Consider the following 13,190-nt stretch of genomic DNA (forward strand, 5'->3'; position numbering starts at 1 on the left):
AAAGTGGAAAACAATTGAGTTACAGGTATTAAGCCATATGTTAAAATATTATATGTTTTATTGGGGAAGGAAATAACATGTTACCCTCTGTGCATTTTAATTCTTTTATTTACCATTGATTTCCTACCTATTGTTTAACGGTTTAAACCTCTTCTTTTTTTCCTGTGTAGTCAAGTGCACATCATCGACCCCCTTAGCGTAGCTGAGAACATCATACTTGCGACAGCATTTTAAAGGATCCCACATCAAACATGGGCCAAAGACTGTTTCCTGGCCCTGCTCGTCTCCTCACCTTGAGAGTCTGCCCCAGTCGCTCCCAACCATAACCATCTCACCCCACTTTGAACTCGGGCGTATTTAGTACCTGTAGCTCTCACCTGATTCTCATATACCACCCAATAACATTACTTATCTCTTTGTAAATTTAGATTACCACTTAAATGCTCCATTTTCCTCATACCAGCGAATATTAATCGCTAATGCTGGTCAGAATTTTACTATGTACCAGGCACTGTTCTAAAATTATATGAGTTAACTTATTCAACATTTGAATGACTCCCATAAGAGAGCTACTATTACCCCCATTGCACATGTGAGGAAAACTGAGTGGTAGATGGAGGAAGCATTTGCTCAGCACCACAGAACCAAGGATCTAGGCTCCAAGGCTGCACCCTGAACTACTGAGTTCGAAAGCTTGGTAGGAATCAACACTGCCCCACGGCTCAGGAACCTCCAGCACCTAACCATGATTTGCATTCCATAAGGGACCTGGAAATGTCTTGTGCTTATTGCTCTGTGAAAACAAATCCTAATGATATGGGGGGGAATAAAAAAAAAAAAAAAAAAAAAAAAAAGGCTGGGGCACTTTGATTCTACTAAAGCTATTTTTTAATGGTTTTTTTCCCCTTATCTTTTCTTTCTTTTTCTTTTCTTTTTTTTTTTTTTTCAGATCCTGCCTCAGGTTTATTTGTACAAATAGCACAGAAGGAAACCAGCCCCATGCAGGCAGCATCCCAGGAATCACACCAGTCCTTCCGTCTTCACTCACACGGCAGAGAGAGGCCTTTATGTAGAGCCTGCATGGGAGCCTGGGCACCTTTGGGAGCCTGAGCCTAGGCCTGAGCCAGAGCTGCAGCTGCAACCCAGAACTTGGTTTGAGCCTTGGCGTTGGCCTTTGGCTGGCAGAGCCTGAGACCCTCGGCAATGCTAACCCCACGCTTGGGGTCAGTGATGTAAGCAAGTTGACTGAGCTTGTGGCTGCCACCCTTTGAGATCTTGGTCTTGACCTCCTTGGGCTTTCCGAGGTCCTTGATAGCCTCAGCACATGCACTCACGGCCTTGGTGTTGTTGCCCTGCATCTTCTTCTGGCCTTTCTTGTGCTTCTTGGCAAAGCACATGCTCCTCAGGACCGTGGGATCTACCCCTTAAGAGATTCATATTGCCTGGCCAGCGTGGCTCAGTGGTTGAGCATTGACACATGAACTATGAGGTCATGGTTGGATTGCCAGTCAGGGCACATGCTCAGGTTGTGCTAGATCCCCAGTAGGGGGTGTGCAGAGGCAACCAATGGATGTTTCTCTCTCATCATTGATGTTTCTATCTCTCTCTCTCCCTTCCTCTCTGAAATCAATAAAAAATATATTAAAAAAAAATAATTCCTGCCCTAATCGGTTTGACTCAGTGGATAGAGCATCAGCCTGCGGACTCAAGGGTCCCAGGTTCGATTCTGGTCACGGGCATGTACCTTGGTTGCAGGCACATCCCCAGTAGGGAGTGTGCAGGAGGCAGCTGATTGATGTTTCTCTCTCATCGATGTTTCTAACTCTATCCCTGTCCCTTCCTCTCTGTAAAAAATCAATAAAATATATTAAAAAGTTAATTCTTCTTTTTAAAAAAAAGAGGTTCATATCTTTGTGATTGAGGTTTCTTGATGCCGTTTCTGTGCCATTTTCAGGATTGGTTGTGCATGGTGTGGTTCTTGGACTCAGCCATATCTGCACCAAAGACTGTGACTCCCAGAGCCTCTTTTATTTCTATGCTAGAGGCCCGATGCATGAAATCTATGCAAGAATAGGCTTTCCTTCCCCCAGCTGTCGGCTCTAGTTTCCCTCTGGCACCTGGGACCTGGGCTTCCCTCATAGCCTGGGCTTTGTCTGGAAGGTCGTCTGGAAGGACATCGGGAAGGATGTCTGGTCTAATAAGCATATTACATTTTTATTATTATAGATTAAATTTTAAATTTTAGGTTAAGCTGACTTGTAATGAATTCAGAATCAAGGAGTGTTAATGTAAAAGGCTTTTCTGGCACTGATTTTTTTCTAACTTATCATCCTGTGGTTTGCTGACTTAACTGTAGAAACATGGATAAAAACTCCCTATTATGCAACAAACCACTTCCGTTGTCTGTTTATTTATTTATCTGCAGTGTTTTAGCTAAACCTTTCTTCACTTGCAGTGTCATATAATTGCAACTGTCGGACTTCATGGAGCATAAATATCACAGATATGGAAAATCATGGACTTGACCAGATTTAGAGGTTAGAATCCTGTATTAGAACACCTCAGTAGGGTGGTAGAAAGGATTACCTATATTAATATATGTAAAGCACTTAAAAAAGTTCCAAGCAAATATTAAGTGCTTTTAAAGTGTTTATTTTTATTACTGTTATTATTCTTAAACCCCCACAATGTTGGCAAGTATACTTAGTCCAGCCTTCTGCATTCAAAGGCTTCAACTCAGTTCAACCTGAAGAATAAGAAAATGAAACCTCTATTCTAATAAGAACATAAGAACTTAGATTTGGAAAGAAACCCAAATGTATGCTGCTCAATATATTGTCGACAGAGGCTGCAGTTGTTTGAAGATCTGACTGGGGCTGAAGATCCAGTTCCAACTTGACTCACTCAAGTGACTGACAAGTTTCTTACCTCACAGACCCCTTACTCAAGTACACTGTTGTGTCCCCATGACACGGACCCTGGCTTCCACCAGAGTGAGTGATCCCAGAGAGAGCAAGGCAGCAATGGCAATATACCTAACAGGTGGTCATTGTGATTCTGTTTGAACATTTCCAGTGATGAGGAGCTTACCACCGCTCAGGAAATTCATTTCAGGATCAGATAGCTTCTGCTGTGTATGGAATGAAAATTTACCCGTCTGTAAATTCCATACATTGGTGCTAGTGGTGGGTCAGTAAAGCAGTGCTTTTCTGAACTCCTAGGCAGAAGTGCTTCAGGAGCCATTAAAATGTTTGATTCAAATCTTATTTTTTAATTTACTTTTTATTTTTTAAATTTTATTTTATTGTTTAAAGTATTACAGATAGTAGTACATATTTCTCCTTTTTTTCCCCCCCATTGACCTTCCCCTGGCCTCCCCTACCCCCCTGCACATGCCCTCCCCCTTCCCCCCACTCTGCAGTATCTTGCATCCATTGGTTATGCTTATATGCATGCATATAAGTGCTATGATTGATATCTTACCCCCCGCAACACTCCCCACCCTTCCCACTGTAATTTGACAGTCTGTCCAATGCTTCTCTGCCTCTGTATCTATCTTTTTGTTCATCAGGTAGTAATGTTTTTTATTATCCATAAATAAGTGGGATCATGTGGTGTTTTTCTTTCACTGCCTGGCTTATTTCATTTAGCATAATGCTCTCCAGTTCCATCCATGCTGCTGCAAATGGTAAGAATTCCTTCTTTTTTATAGCAGTGTAGTATTCCATTGTGTAGATGTACCACACAGTTTTCTAATCCACTCATCTGTTGATGGGCATTTAAGCTGTTTCCAAATCTTAGCTATTGTAAATTGTGCTGCTATGAACATAGAGGTGCATATATACTTTATGATTAGTGTTTCTGTTTTCTTGGGAGATATTCTTAGAAGCAGTATTACTGGGTCAAATGGCAGTTCCATTTTTAAATTTTTGAGGAAACACCATACTGTTTTCCACAATGACTGCACCAGTCTGCATTCCCACCAGCAGTGAAGGAGGGTTCCTTTTTCTCCGCATCCTCTCCAGCACTTGTCATTTGTTTCAAATCTTATTATTTTTTTAAAAAATATATACTTTATTGATTTTTTACAGAGAGGAAGGGAGAGAGATAGAGAGTTAGAAACATCGATGAGAGAGAAACATCGATCAGCTGCCTCCTGCACATTTCCCACTGGGGATGTGCCCGCAACCCAGGTACATGCCCTTGACCAGAATCGAACCTGAGACCTTTCAGTCCACAGGCCGACGACCTATCCACTGAGCAAAACCAGTTTTGGCTCAAATCTTATTTTTTTAAATACATTTTTAAATTACTGATAGTTGTGAAAACAGATTAAAAAAAAAAAGAGGATGTAATATCCTTGGGAAGATTGCTTAGCTTTTCTAATTCTCAGCTTTTTAATCTCTAAAATAGATAATTAGTAAATGAATAAATCACACTCAGTAAATATTGGTTGCCTCTTTAAAATTATCATTGCATTATTGGCATTTTGATAAAGCTTCCTTAAAGCTCTGTAATTCTATCTTGTTCTTGCTGCAGACAGTTCTCAGCTATCTTCTTCCTTAACCCAGTGAAGGACTTCTTCCAAGGGTTTAAACCCCAAATCTGGCCTTGTGATAAACTAAGCATGAGCTTTCCTGGACCCACATCTTCTTCAAGACAATCCATCAAGACTGATGACTCAACTCCAGCAGCCGCAGTGCCTGAATATCTTCTAAGACAGGTGTTCACACGCCGCAGCCCTCCTGGTGCAGGGAGCCACTGGAGCTCCACTGACACCAGTGCTGAGAGGCTTTCCATGGCTCTGTGACCCCGTGTGACGGCTGCTCTCTGCAAACCCTGCCATTCCTGCATAGTCCCAGCTACCAAACTCTCCAAAGAATCCCATGGCCTCAGAATAGGAAGAAACACATCACAACAGATTTCTACTTTGGGGGTAATGCTTGTTTTATGTTAATCCAGCTTTGCTGAGGCTGGAGACCTGGAGATTATAGAGACCTGGTAGCACTCGGTCCTCAATTCAGAAAACTATCTTATGTTTCTCCTGCTTACCACTCAGTTCCCCTGAACAGAAGGCAGAGTGAGGAGAAAGTCTGTCTGAGCTTGGCTAAAATGATACCCTCTTTGGCTGACTGTCCTGTAAATATCTGTGGAGCATATTTTAAACTAGTTTATAAAATTATAAATGTAATATATGTTCATACTAACATTTTTTCAAACATTACTAGTATAGGTATAGAACATAATTTATATATGCCTAATCACTATCACCCCAATTCCATTGCCCATTTGATAGATTTTTATACATTGTTGCAGAAATTTCATATATATATATATATATATATATATATATATATATATATATATAACTATGCATCTATACCTACATTTATAAGAAAACCAAGGAAATCTTATTATAAACATATAAATGTGTGTTTCACATATTTTATTGTGTATTTGGGGAATTTTCCCATAACAGCACATATAGGTTGCTTCCTTCTTTTCAATGGTTCTATAGCATTTCAGTAAGTTAAAACTTTTATTTAACCAGTACCTTAGCAATGATTACTGATATTTTTGTTGTGGTTATCCTGAACTGTGGTAACTAGCCTCAAAAGATGGCCTCCAGTGAGTCGCCTCTCCTGGCATTCATGCCCTTGTGTATTCCCTTCTCTCTGTGCATTGCTCTGACCTGTGTAAATGACAATATTGTGGCAATGGGTTTATGTCTTCCAGGACTAGGTCATACAACCATTGGTCTCTGCCTTGCTCTCCCTGGGATCACTCACTCTGGTGGAAGCCAATTACCATGTCATGGGATCACAACAGTGTACTTGAGTGAGAGGTCTGTGAAATAAGGAACTTGTCACTTGAGTGAGTCACATTGGAACTGGAACTTCAGCCCCAGTCAGATCTTCAAACAACTGCAGCCTCTGCCAACAACCTTGACTGCAGCTTCAGGACACACCCACTCAGCTAAGCTGTTTTCTAACTCCTTGAAACACAGAAACTGCATGAAATAATAAGCTTTATTATGACTTTAAAGTTTTAAGTTTTGGGGTAATTTCTTAAGCAGCAATTAATAACGTCTACAAATAATGCCACAATAATCACCCATGTCTGCTCACTTTTGTGAGATTATAAAAGTCTATAAAACAAGTTCCTGAATTGAAAAGAGTATTAATTTTAAATTTCACTTAATAATGTCAAATTTAATTTAACAATGTCCCACAGTAAATGAATGAGCTTCCCTACATCCACCTCAACTTTGTAACTCATTCCAAATTTTTGCTATTTTATAGGTTTAAAAATATTTCTTTTTCAATTTGGATTTCTTCTTTATGCATGAGGTTGAGCATTTTTCCCCATATATTTATTGGCCAGTAATATGTATATTTCTATCAATTAACATCTTTTACTCAACTTTACACTAAATTGCTTCCCTTTTCCCTTTTAATTTGTTAGAAGTTTGTTTTGTTTTGTTTTTTTGTTTTGTTTTTTTAAAATATATTTTATTGATTTTTTTTTTACAGAGAGGAAGGGAGATAGAGAATTAGAAACATCGATGGTGAGAGAAACATCGATCAGCTGCCTCCTGCACATCTCCTGCTGGGGATGTGCCCGCAACCCAGGTACATGCCCTTGACGGGAATCGAACCTGGGACCTTTCAGTCCGCAGGCCGACGCTCTATCCACTGAGCCAAACCGGTTTCGGCTAGAAGTTTTTATATAAGAAAAATAGCTCTGAAAAATATGTACATGTGTTTCACCATTTAAAAATTTTTATTTTAATATTATTTATGATTTTTTTCAGAGTAGAAAATTTTTACCTTTTGTAGAAAGCTGAATTTTAAGATTATGTTGGATTCTATAAAAAGCTCTCTGTACCACCTCTAAAATTATTAAAAGAAAAACTCTCATAATATCTCCTGGTTCATTTCTTATGTATTTTTTCCGACCAGCAGTGGTGACTGGAAAATTGGCTCTCAAAAACAGAAACAAAAGCCCTGATTTGCGGCATTTGCCCATTTCTGAAGTGTAATCCCTCCCACCACGTCCAGTTGCAAGCTGCCAATGTGGCTTCACTAAACACAGAGCTAGCTAGGGAAGGATGTGCACAGTTGGCTCTTGCCAGCTGGCCCGCACCAGTTCTAGCACATCAATGCACCAGCACTGTATTCTGACGTAGGGAGAGAGGGATGCAGCTTTTTAAATGGCTTTCCCCCCAGATATGGCAAATCCATTTTTTTTTAATACTGAAGCACTCAACTTTATCACATTCATATGTTGTAATGCATTTGGGTCTATTTCTGTACCCTGTATTCTCATTCATTGGTTATCTATCTATGCCAGCACACAAACAGTTTCAATTACTTTTAATATCTGACAAGGCTATCCTCTCCAATAGTCTTCTCTTCCAGAGTTTTCCCTGGCTCTGTTCACAGATTGCTTGTACAGATGTGCCCTTGATTGAGAAAGATTTAGAGCTTGAAGCCTATAAATGTGCACAACTAAAAGCATACTCTATTAATGCTTATGTGGTCATGTTCCTGGCAAGACTCAGGAATGCTTTTTGGTGAATGCTTTCCTCAGGCACCAATACTCAGTTGGATAAAAACAATTGAACATAGAACTGCATCATATTTTGCTGATATTTTTATATAAATGATATTAATGCTGACTGTACATTTTAGGTGTGTGTCGAACTTTCATATTGGTACTAAAGAATGCAAGCACGTTGTTCATGCCCTTCAAAACTTCTCATTCCTTTTAATGGGAGTAGACTGTAATGTGCGTTATTTTAAAGAACCATTTGTGAATATTTATTATTGCAAATTGAATTTTTCTCAATCCATTAAACGAAATAAAAATAGATTGCATGCTGCCAGTTGAGGTAGATGCTAAGGTGTATATAACACGATAACTTTCATTAAAATATCGAAATTTTCTAATATAAATGTATATAAATTACTTAAGGTATTGTGTATATAAGTGAAATCTTTTATTGCAACATAGGTTTCCACTGTTAAAAATGTTTGAAATCTACTGAGCTGAGTTTTCACAAAAGTGTGCGGAAGGGTGCGGCAGAAAGAGGTGCCTCTCTAACACATTTTAAAAGTTGTTAGTTTCTCATTAGTTCTTCAGTTCCCCCATGAACAACACCCCATCCACCTCAAGTGCTAAATTTCATCATCTTCTGTGCTTTTGGTTTGCTTTTTTCCTTGCCTTAGCATTTTTTAATTATTATCATTTTTAGTTATAGTTTACATTGATTGTTATTCTAGTTTCCATTCCCTTCCCCACTCCCCCATCAAAAACTGACCTCATAGTATGAAGATAAGTGGTTGTCAGGGGTTTGGGTAAAAGGGGAGAGGAATAGGTAGAGTACAGAGGATTCTTAATGCAGTGAAACTGCTCTGTATGACATTATAATGGTGGATACATGTCATTATACATTTGTTCCAACCCATAACATATACAACACCAAAAGTGAACCCTAATGTAAACTATAGATTTTGGAGGACAATGATGCATTAATTCTGTTGTGAATGTACCACTGTGATGGGGGACGTTGAACATGGAGGAGGGTGTGTGAGGGAGTAGGGTGGGGGAGTATATGGGAAGTCGCTGTGCCTTCCACTCAATTTTGCTGTGAACCTAAACTGCTCTAAAAAATAAAGTCTATTTAAAAATAAAAATCTCAGAACCTTTGTGATATTAATGTGCATATGACCAGTGAAAGATATAGGTGCTCCCTCTCCCAAGGGCCTTTGTGTTTTAACAGGAGTATAAAGCTGATGAGCTAAAGCTCCCTCTCCCAAGGGCCTTTGTGTTTTAACAGGACTATAAAGCTGATGAGCTAAAGCTGTGGTTCTGGCTCAGGTGGATGTGAGAGCTGATGGACATCACAGCCTTCCCATGAATCATAAGGAGAGGAGAGGAGCAGAAATGAAAGGCAAGAGCCAAAACGAAAGAGCAGAAGAATTGAGGGCACAAGATTTGTGTTCTGGTCATGACTCAGTCACTTCCCAGCTGAGTGATCTTGAGAACTCCCTGAAACTAATTTTTCTCACCTGAACAACAAGTCTGAAACAGAGCATTCTATCAGTGCTTATGAAGATAAATTGAGATAGTACGTGAGGACATGCTTCATTAACTGAAGTAATACTAAAATGTTGACTGTCCCAAAGGACACAGATGTGCTTTTGCCATATCTAGACTCCACAATGACAGTGGGAGCAAATCTCCCTGGATTCCATCAGGTTTACTCTCCTTCTCCATTAACCAAGTGTCTCTACTTTCTCATCTCTAAAATTGGGATAACAGTATTTATTTTTCTGGGTTGTTGTAAGGATTAAAGTAGATATGCTTGTAACATATTTTTAAAAGTGTCTGTTGCTCTCCACTCCCACTCCAGTAAGTAGTCAAGAAAAGTTATTTCCTTTCCAAATCCACAGAAAAGACAATAAATAGTGTCTGACCCCAACAGTGTCAGCTCCATCCTAACTCATGGCCCACTGTCCCAGGAAAAAAAGGAACCCTGACTTTCCCATGGGCATTTATCACTTTCTACATCCCTCTGCTCATGGTTTCCATTGCTCATTCCTCAACCCTTCGGGTGAGTATGTGGCTTTTGACCCCATCCTTTTACTAAAATTATATTGGTTTTAGAGGAACTGAATTTATAAAGTGTTCTCTGGACAGTGAAAAGTGAAGTGATGGATTTAGAAAGGGAGCAAATTTTTAAAACATAGAACAGCAATCAATTCTATTTTAACTTGCAGTATATAGTTAAGAGGATCAGCATAGGTGAGAACTAGAATAATCCTGATTGTAGGTTACTGTTGATATATTTCTGAAAAAGATGTTTGTTCTTCTTTTCTTCATGTTTGCATTTTCAGTTGCCACCCATCTTCTTAGACAGAAATAACCTCCTTCTACCAAGCCGCTGGGAGCAGGGAGGTTCTGAACCTCGCGTGTAATTGCTTTCCTCAGGTTAGTAAAGAGATCAGTCACCAAGTCACCCTTTGCGCTCCAGGGATGGCTGCCACCTCTCATTTTCACAAGAAATGGTAAAGCAAATGAGTCAGCTTTGAGGGCCCTTCAAGAATGGCACGCGATGCTCAGGCTAACCTCAGTCTTATCTGTAACTAAAGAGATTTCACAGAAAGCCCTTAGAAACCCTTCTTCCAGCAATACGGGCACACAGCTGGCTTCCTTCTTTTTTATTCAATTTGCCTCTTATTCGGCTTTCTAGATTTCAGTTAAATTTTTAAAAAATCAAAGTATGATTTTTAGTTAAAAAAAAAAAAAAGCAGTGGTATAGTAGCATGTGATCTTCCCCTTCAGGTAAGATTCTGCATAATTATGTGTAAATAAATGGTATTTTGGATAATGGGAGAGGGAGGGTGTGTCTATTCTCCTAATCATTTGTCACCTGCTAGTCAACAGTATTAGAAAGATCTTTTTGCTTATGCTGCATTGCTGGTTTCCTTTTGTTCCTGTGATAAATTGTGTTTCAGTGATGGCTTTGATAACTGGTACCGTGTTTTCTGCTCTGTTGTTTTCCTAATGGCATTTTTTTTAAATCACTATTTTTGTGTTAAGTACTTGGAATAATACGTACAATAAAATGATTCTTAAATAATAGGAGAAAAACAAAATATGTGACCGAGAAATTCTGAATGAAACCCAAATCTAAGCTACTTTTAAAATCAGTTTTGTAAATAATCACCTGTTTATAAAGGAGGTGGTAATTTATTGGGGGGGGGGGAGGGTTTGGGTTCTTCTGAAGTTTTATTATTTTTTCCTTATGTGTATCTTCTAGAAATAAAGCAAATCAATAACATTTTGAAATTGTTTATTCGCTAATCATTGACTCCATGAACATTTTTTTCTTGTTTGCAAGAATTCGGTGTATTATCATCACACTGGGTAAAGTGAGGCTGTGGAGATAAGGACTTTGGGAGCAAAAGAGCTAAAGTTGGTGCAAAAGAAAACTTTGATAAGAGAGAAACTGATTTATCCCAATACACAGGATAGAAAAAGTCAACTATTTGGCCAAAGTAGAGTTTAAGGGAATAGGTAGGACTTCAGTAAGAATGTGTACTTTTGTCTATGTATTCACATTTGTCGCAATCACTCAGATCAAAGGGTTTGGATTAGAGAACATCATGCTTCTGTATTTGAGTAAATCAACAGCATTGATTAAAATGTTATAAGATTATAAGAAATGCCAAACTTGTCCATATCTATGACCCACCCACCCTAATCCTACGTGTTTCAGACTGATTAAGGCTAATATTTGTCGTGCCCTGCTGGTTGCCCTCCAGACAACTTCTAAAGTTTAGAAAGATTATAAACAATGCTGATAACTGTGCCTGGCAAATATTTGGCTTGGTAATGATTAATATTTGTTGAATAAATGATGAGCCAACCATCATATAATTACTTACACTCCCTTGAAGCTAATCGTAGTTTGTGTTACCAACTGTATATGACAAGTTTTTTGTTTGTTTGTTTTAAGTGTCTTGCATTATCTTAAAAATCACCCGTCTTCAGCATTCAGAAAGATGGGCTTGTTGGTTTTTTCCAACTCTGCTATTCCAGGGTTGGATTGGATTTGATTAGTCCTGAAGCATAAAGCAGACAAGAAATGATATGTCCCCTAGTTGTTACACTCTCTGCTTCAGCTGAACCCCAGAAGTGGAAGAATTCTGACTTAGGTTGTAAACAACAAGCCCGTAAGTAAACAAACTGTTTGTCAGGGTATTTAGAGCCTGGCCTACTTGAAGGATAAATGTTAATTACTTATGACTACTTCTTAACATCACGGATGTTACAGGATTAACAGAAGCAGATAAGAAAGAGAAGCATGATTTACAAGTAAAGCTGGCAGAAGGTTAATTACAGGGGAGTGAGCTATTATTATGTGGTAATAATTTATTGCAATAGATCCTGACAATGCTTTTACAGTATATATTAATAGCATTTTGAGAGGCCTGCAGGGGCTAAAGCAGGAAGAAAGCAAAGGCTAATTCCTTTAGCCAACAGAGAATTTATTGACAGAGACATCCACTACCATATTTTGCAGTTTCCAAGAACTGGAAAGGATTGATTAGTCACATCTGCTGTGATTGCAGGAGTGACTATTAGAAGACTTTGCCATATATTTGTTACTCTAGGTTAGATGCTGCAGAGAATTTGGCTTATTCTTTGGAGTAGAAATTCAATTAAGAGTACAGTTCTAACTACAAGGTTTTAATGAAGAAATATACCGGATAAAGCAGGACACAGTATAATATTCTCAGGTTGAAATAGCTCTATGTTACAACTGCCTGAGTTTGGCCCCAGTGGACTTCTGAAACAATACTGAGGGTTTACGAGAGGGCTGTAGGGTGACTTCCCTCCAGTTCTGAATGTAGGAGTTTGCTCATGGGTTAAGTATATTTACACTGAATGTATCCAAAGAATAACCAGCCTCTCGTGTATTTAATTACAAACAATAACAAATATCAAACTTTTAGAACCTTTTTTGGGGGGAGGGGGTGCAACCTTTTAATCTCTGGAAGAAGTGCATATTCAGGGACTAAGGAATCATTTTAGATTTGTATACTTAAACCTATACCACACCAAAAACTGCATTGCTTTGAGAGTGGTAAAGTAATTTTCCTTGGCTGGTTTCTCCTCAGTGAGGATCCATTTTCAATAGATTGGGTCCGTTAAGAGAATTACTTCAGGAAATACTTCAAAATGCCTTGTATCGGCTTCAAGCGTTTTTATTCCCTCTCTCTCCCTGTGGGGTTGCTTTAGGCCGGCAGCCCTCTCTAGAGACAGTTTAGGGGGCTGGCAACTGCTCCATCTCCTCTTCCTTTTGGAAATAAATACAAGGTTTGTTGTTACCAACCCCAGGCTATTACACTGTCCCATGTGATGGTTAAAAAAGTGATCTATTTTTATTGTTTATTTTGGTTTGTTTGTTTGTTAATCCTAACCCAAAGATATTTTCCATTGATTTTTAGAGTGAGTGGAAGGGAGGGAGAGAGACAAATATCACTGAGAGAGAGACACATTGATTGGTTGCCTCGGGCATGCTTTCTGACCAGGGCCAGGAATCCAGCCTGCAACCTAGGTACATGTTCCTGACTGGAATCAAACCCGGGACCCTTCAGTCTGTAGGCCGATGCTCA

Source organism: Myotis myotis, unplaced genomic scaffold (assembly GCF_014108235.1).
Source record: "Myotis myotis isolate mMyoMyo1 unplaced genomic scaffold, mMyoMyo1.p scaffold_m19_p_2, whole genome shotgun sequence".
NCBI classification, from domain to species: domain Eukaryota; kingdom Metazoa; phylum Chordata; class Mammalia; order Chiroptera; family Vespertilionidae; genus Myotis; species Myotis myotis.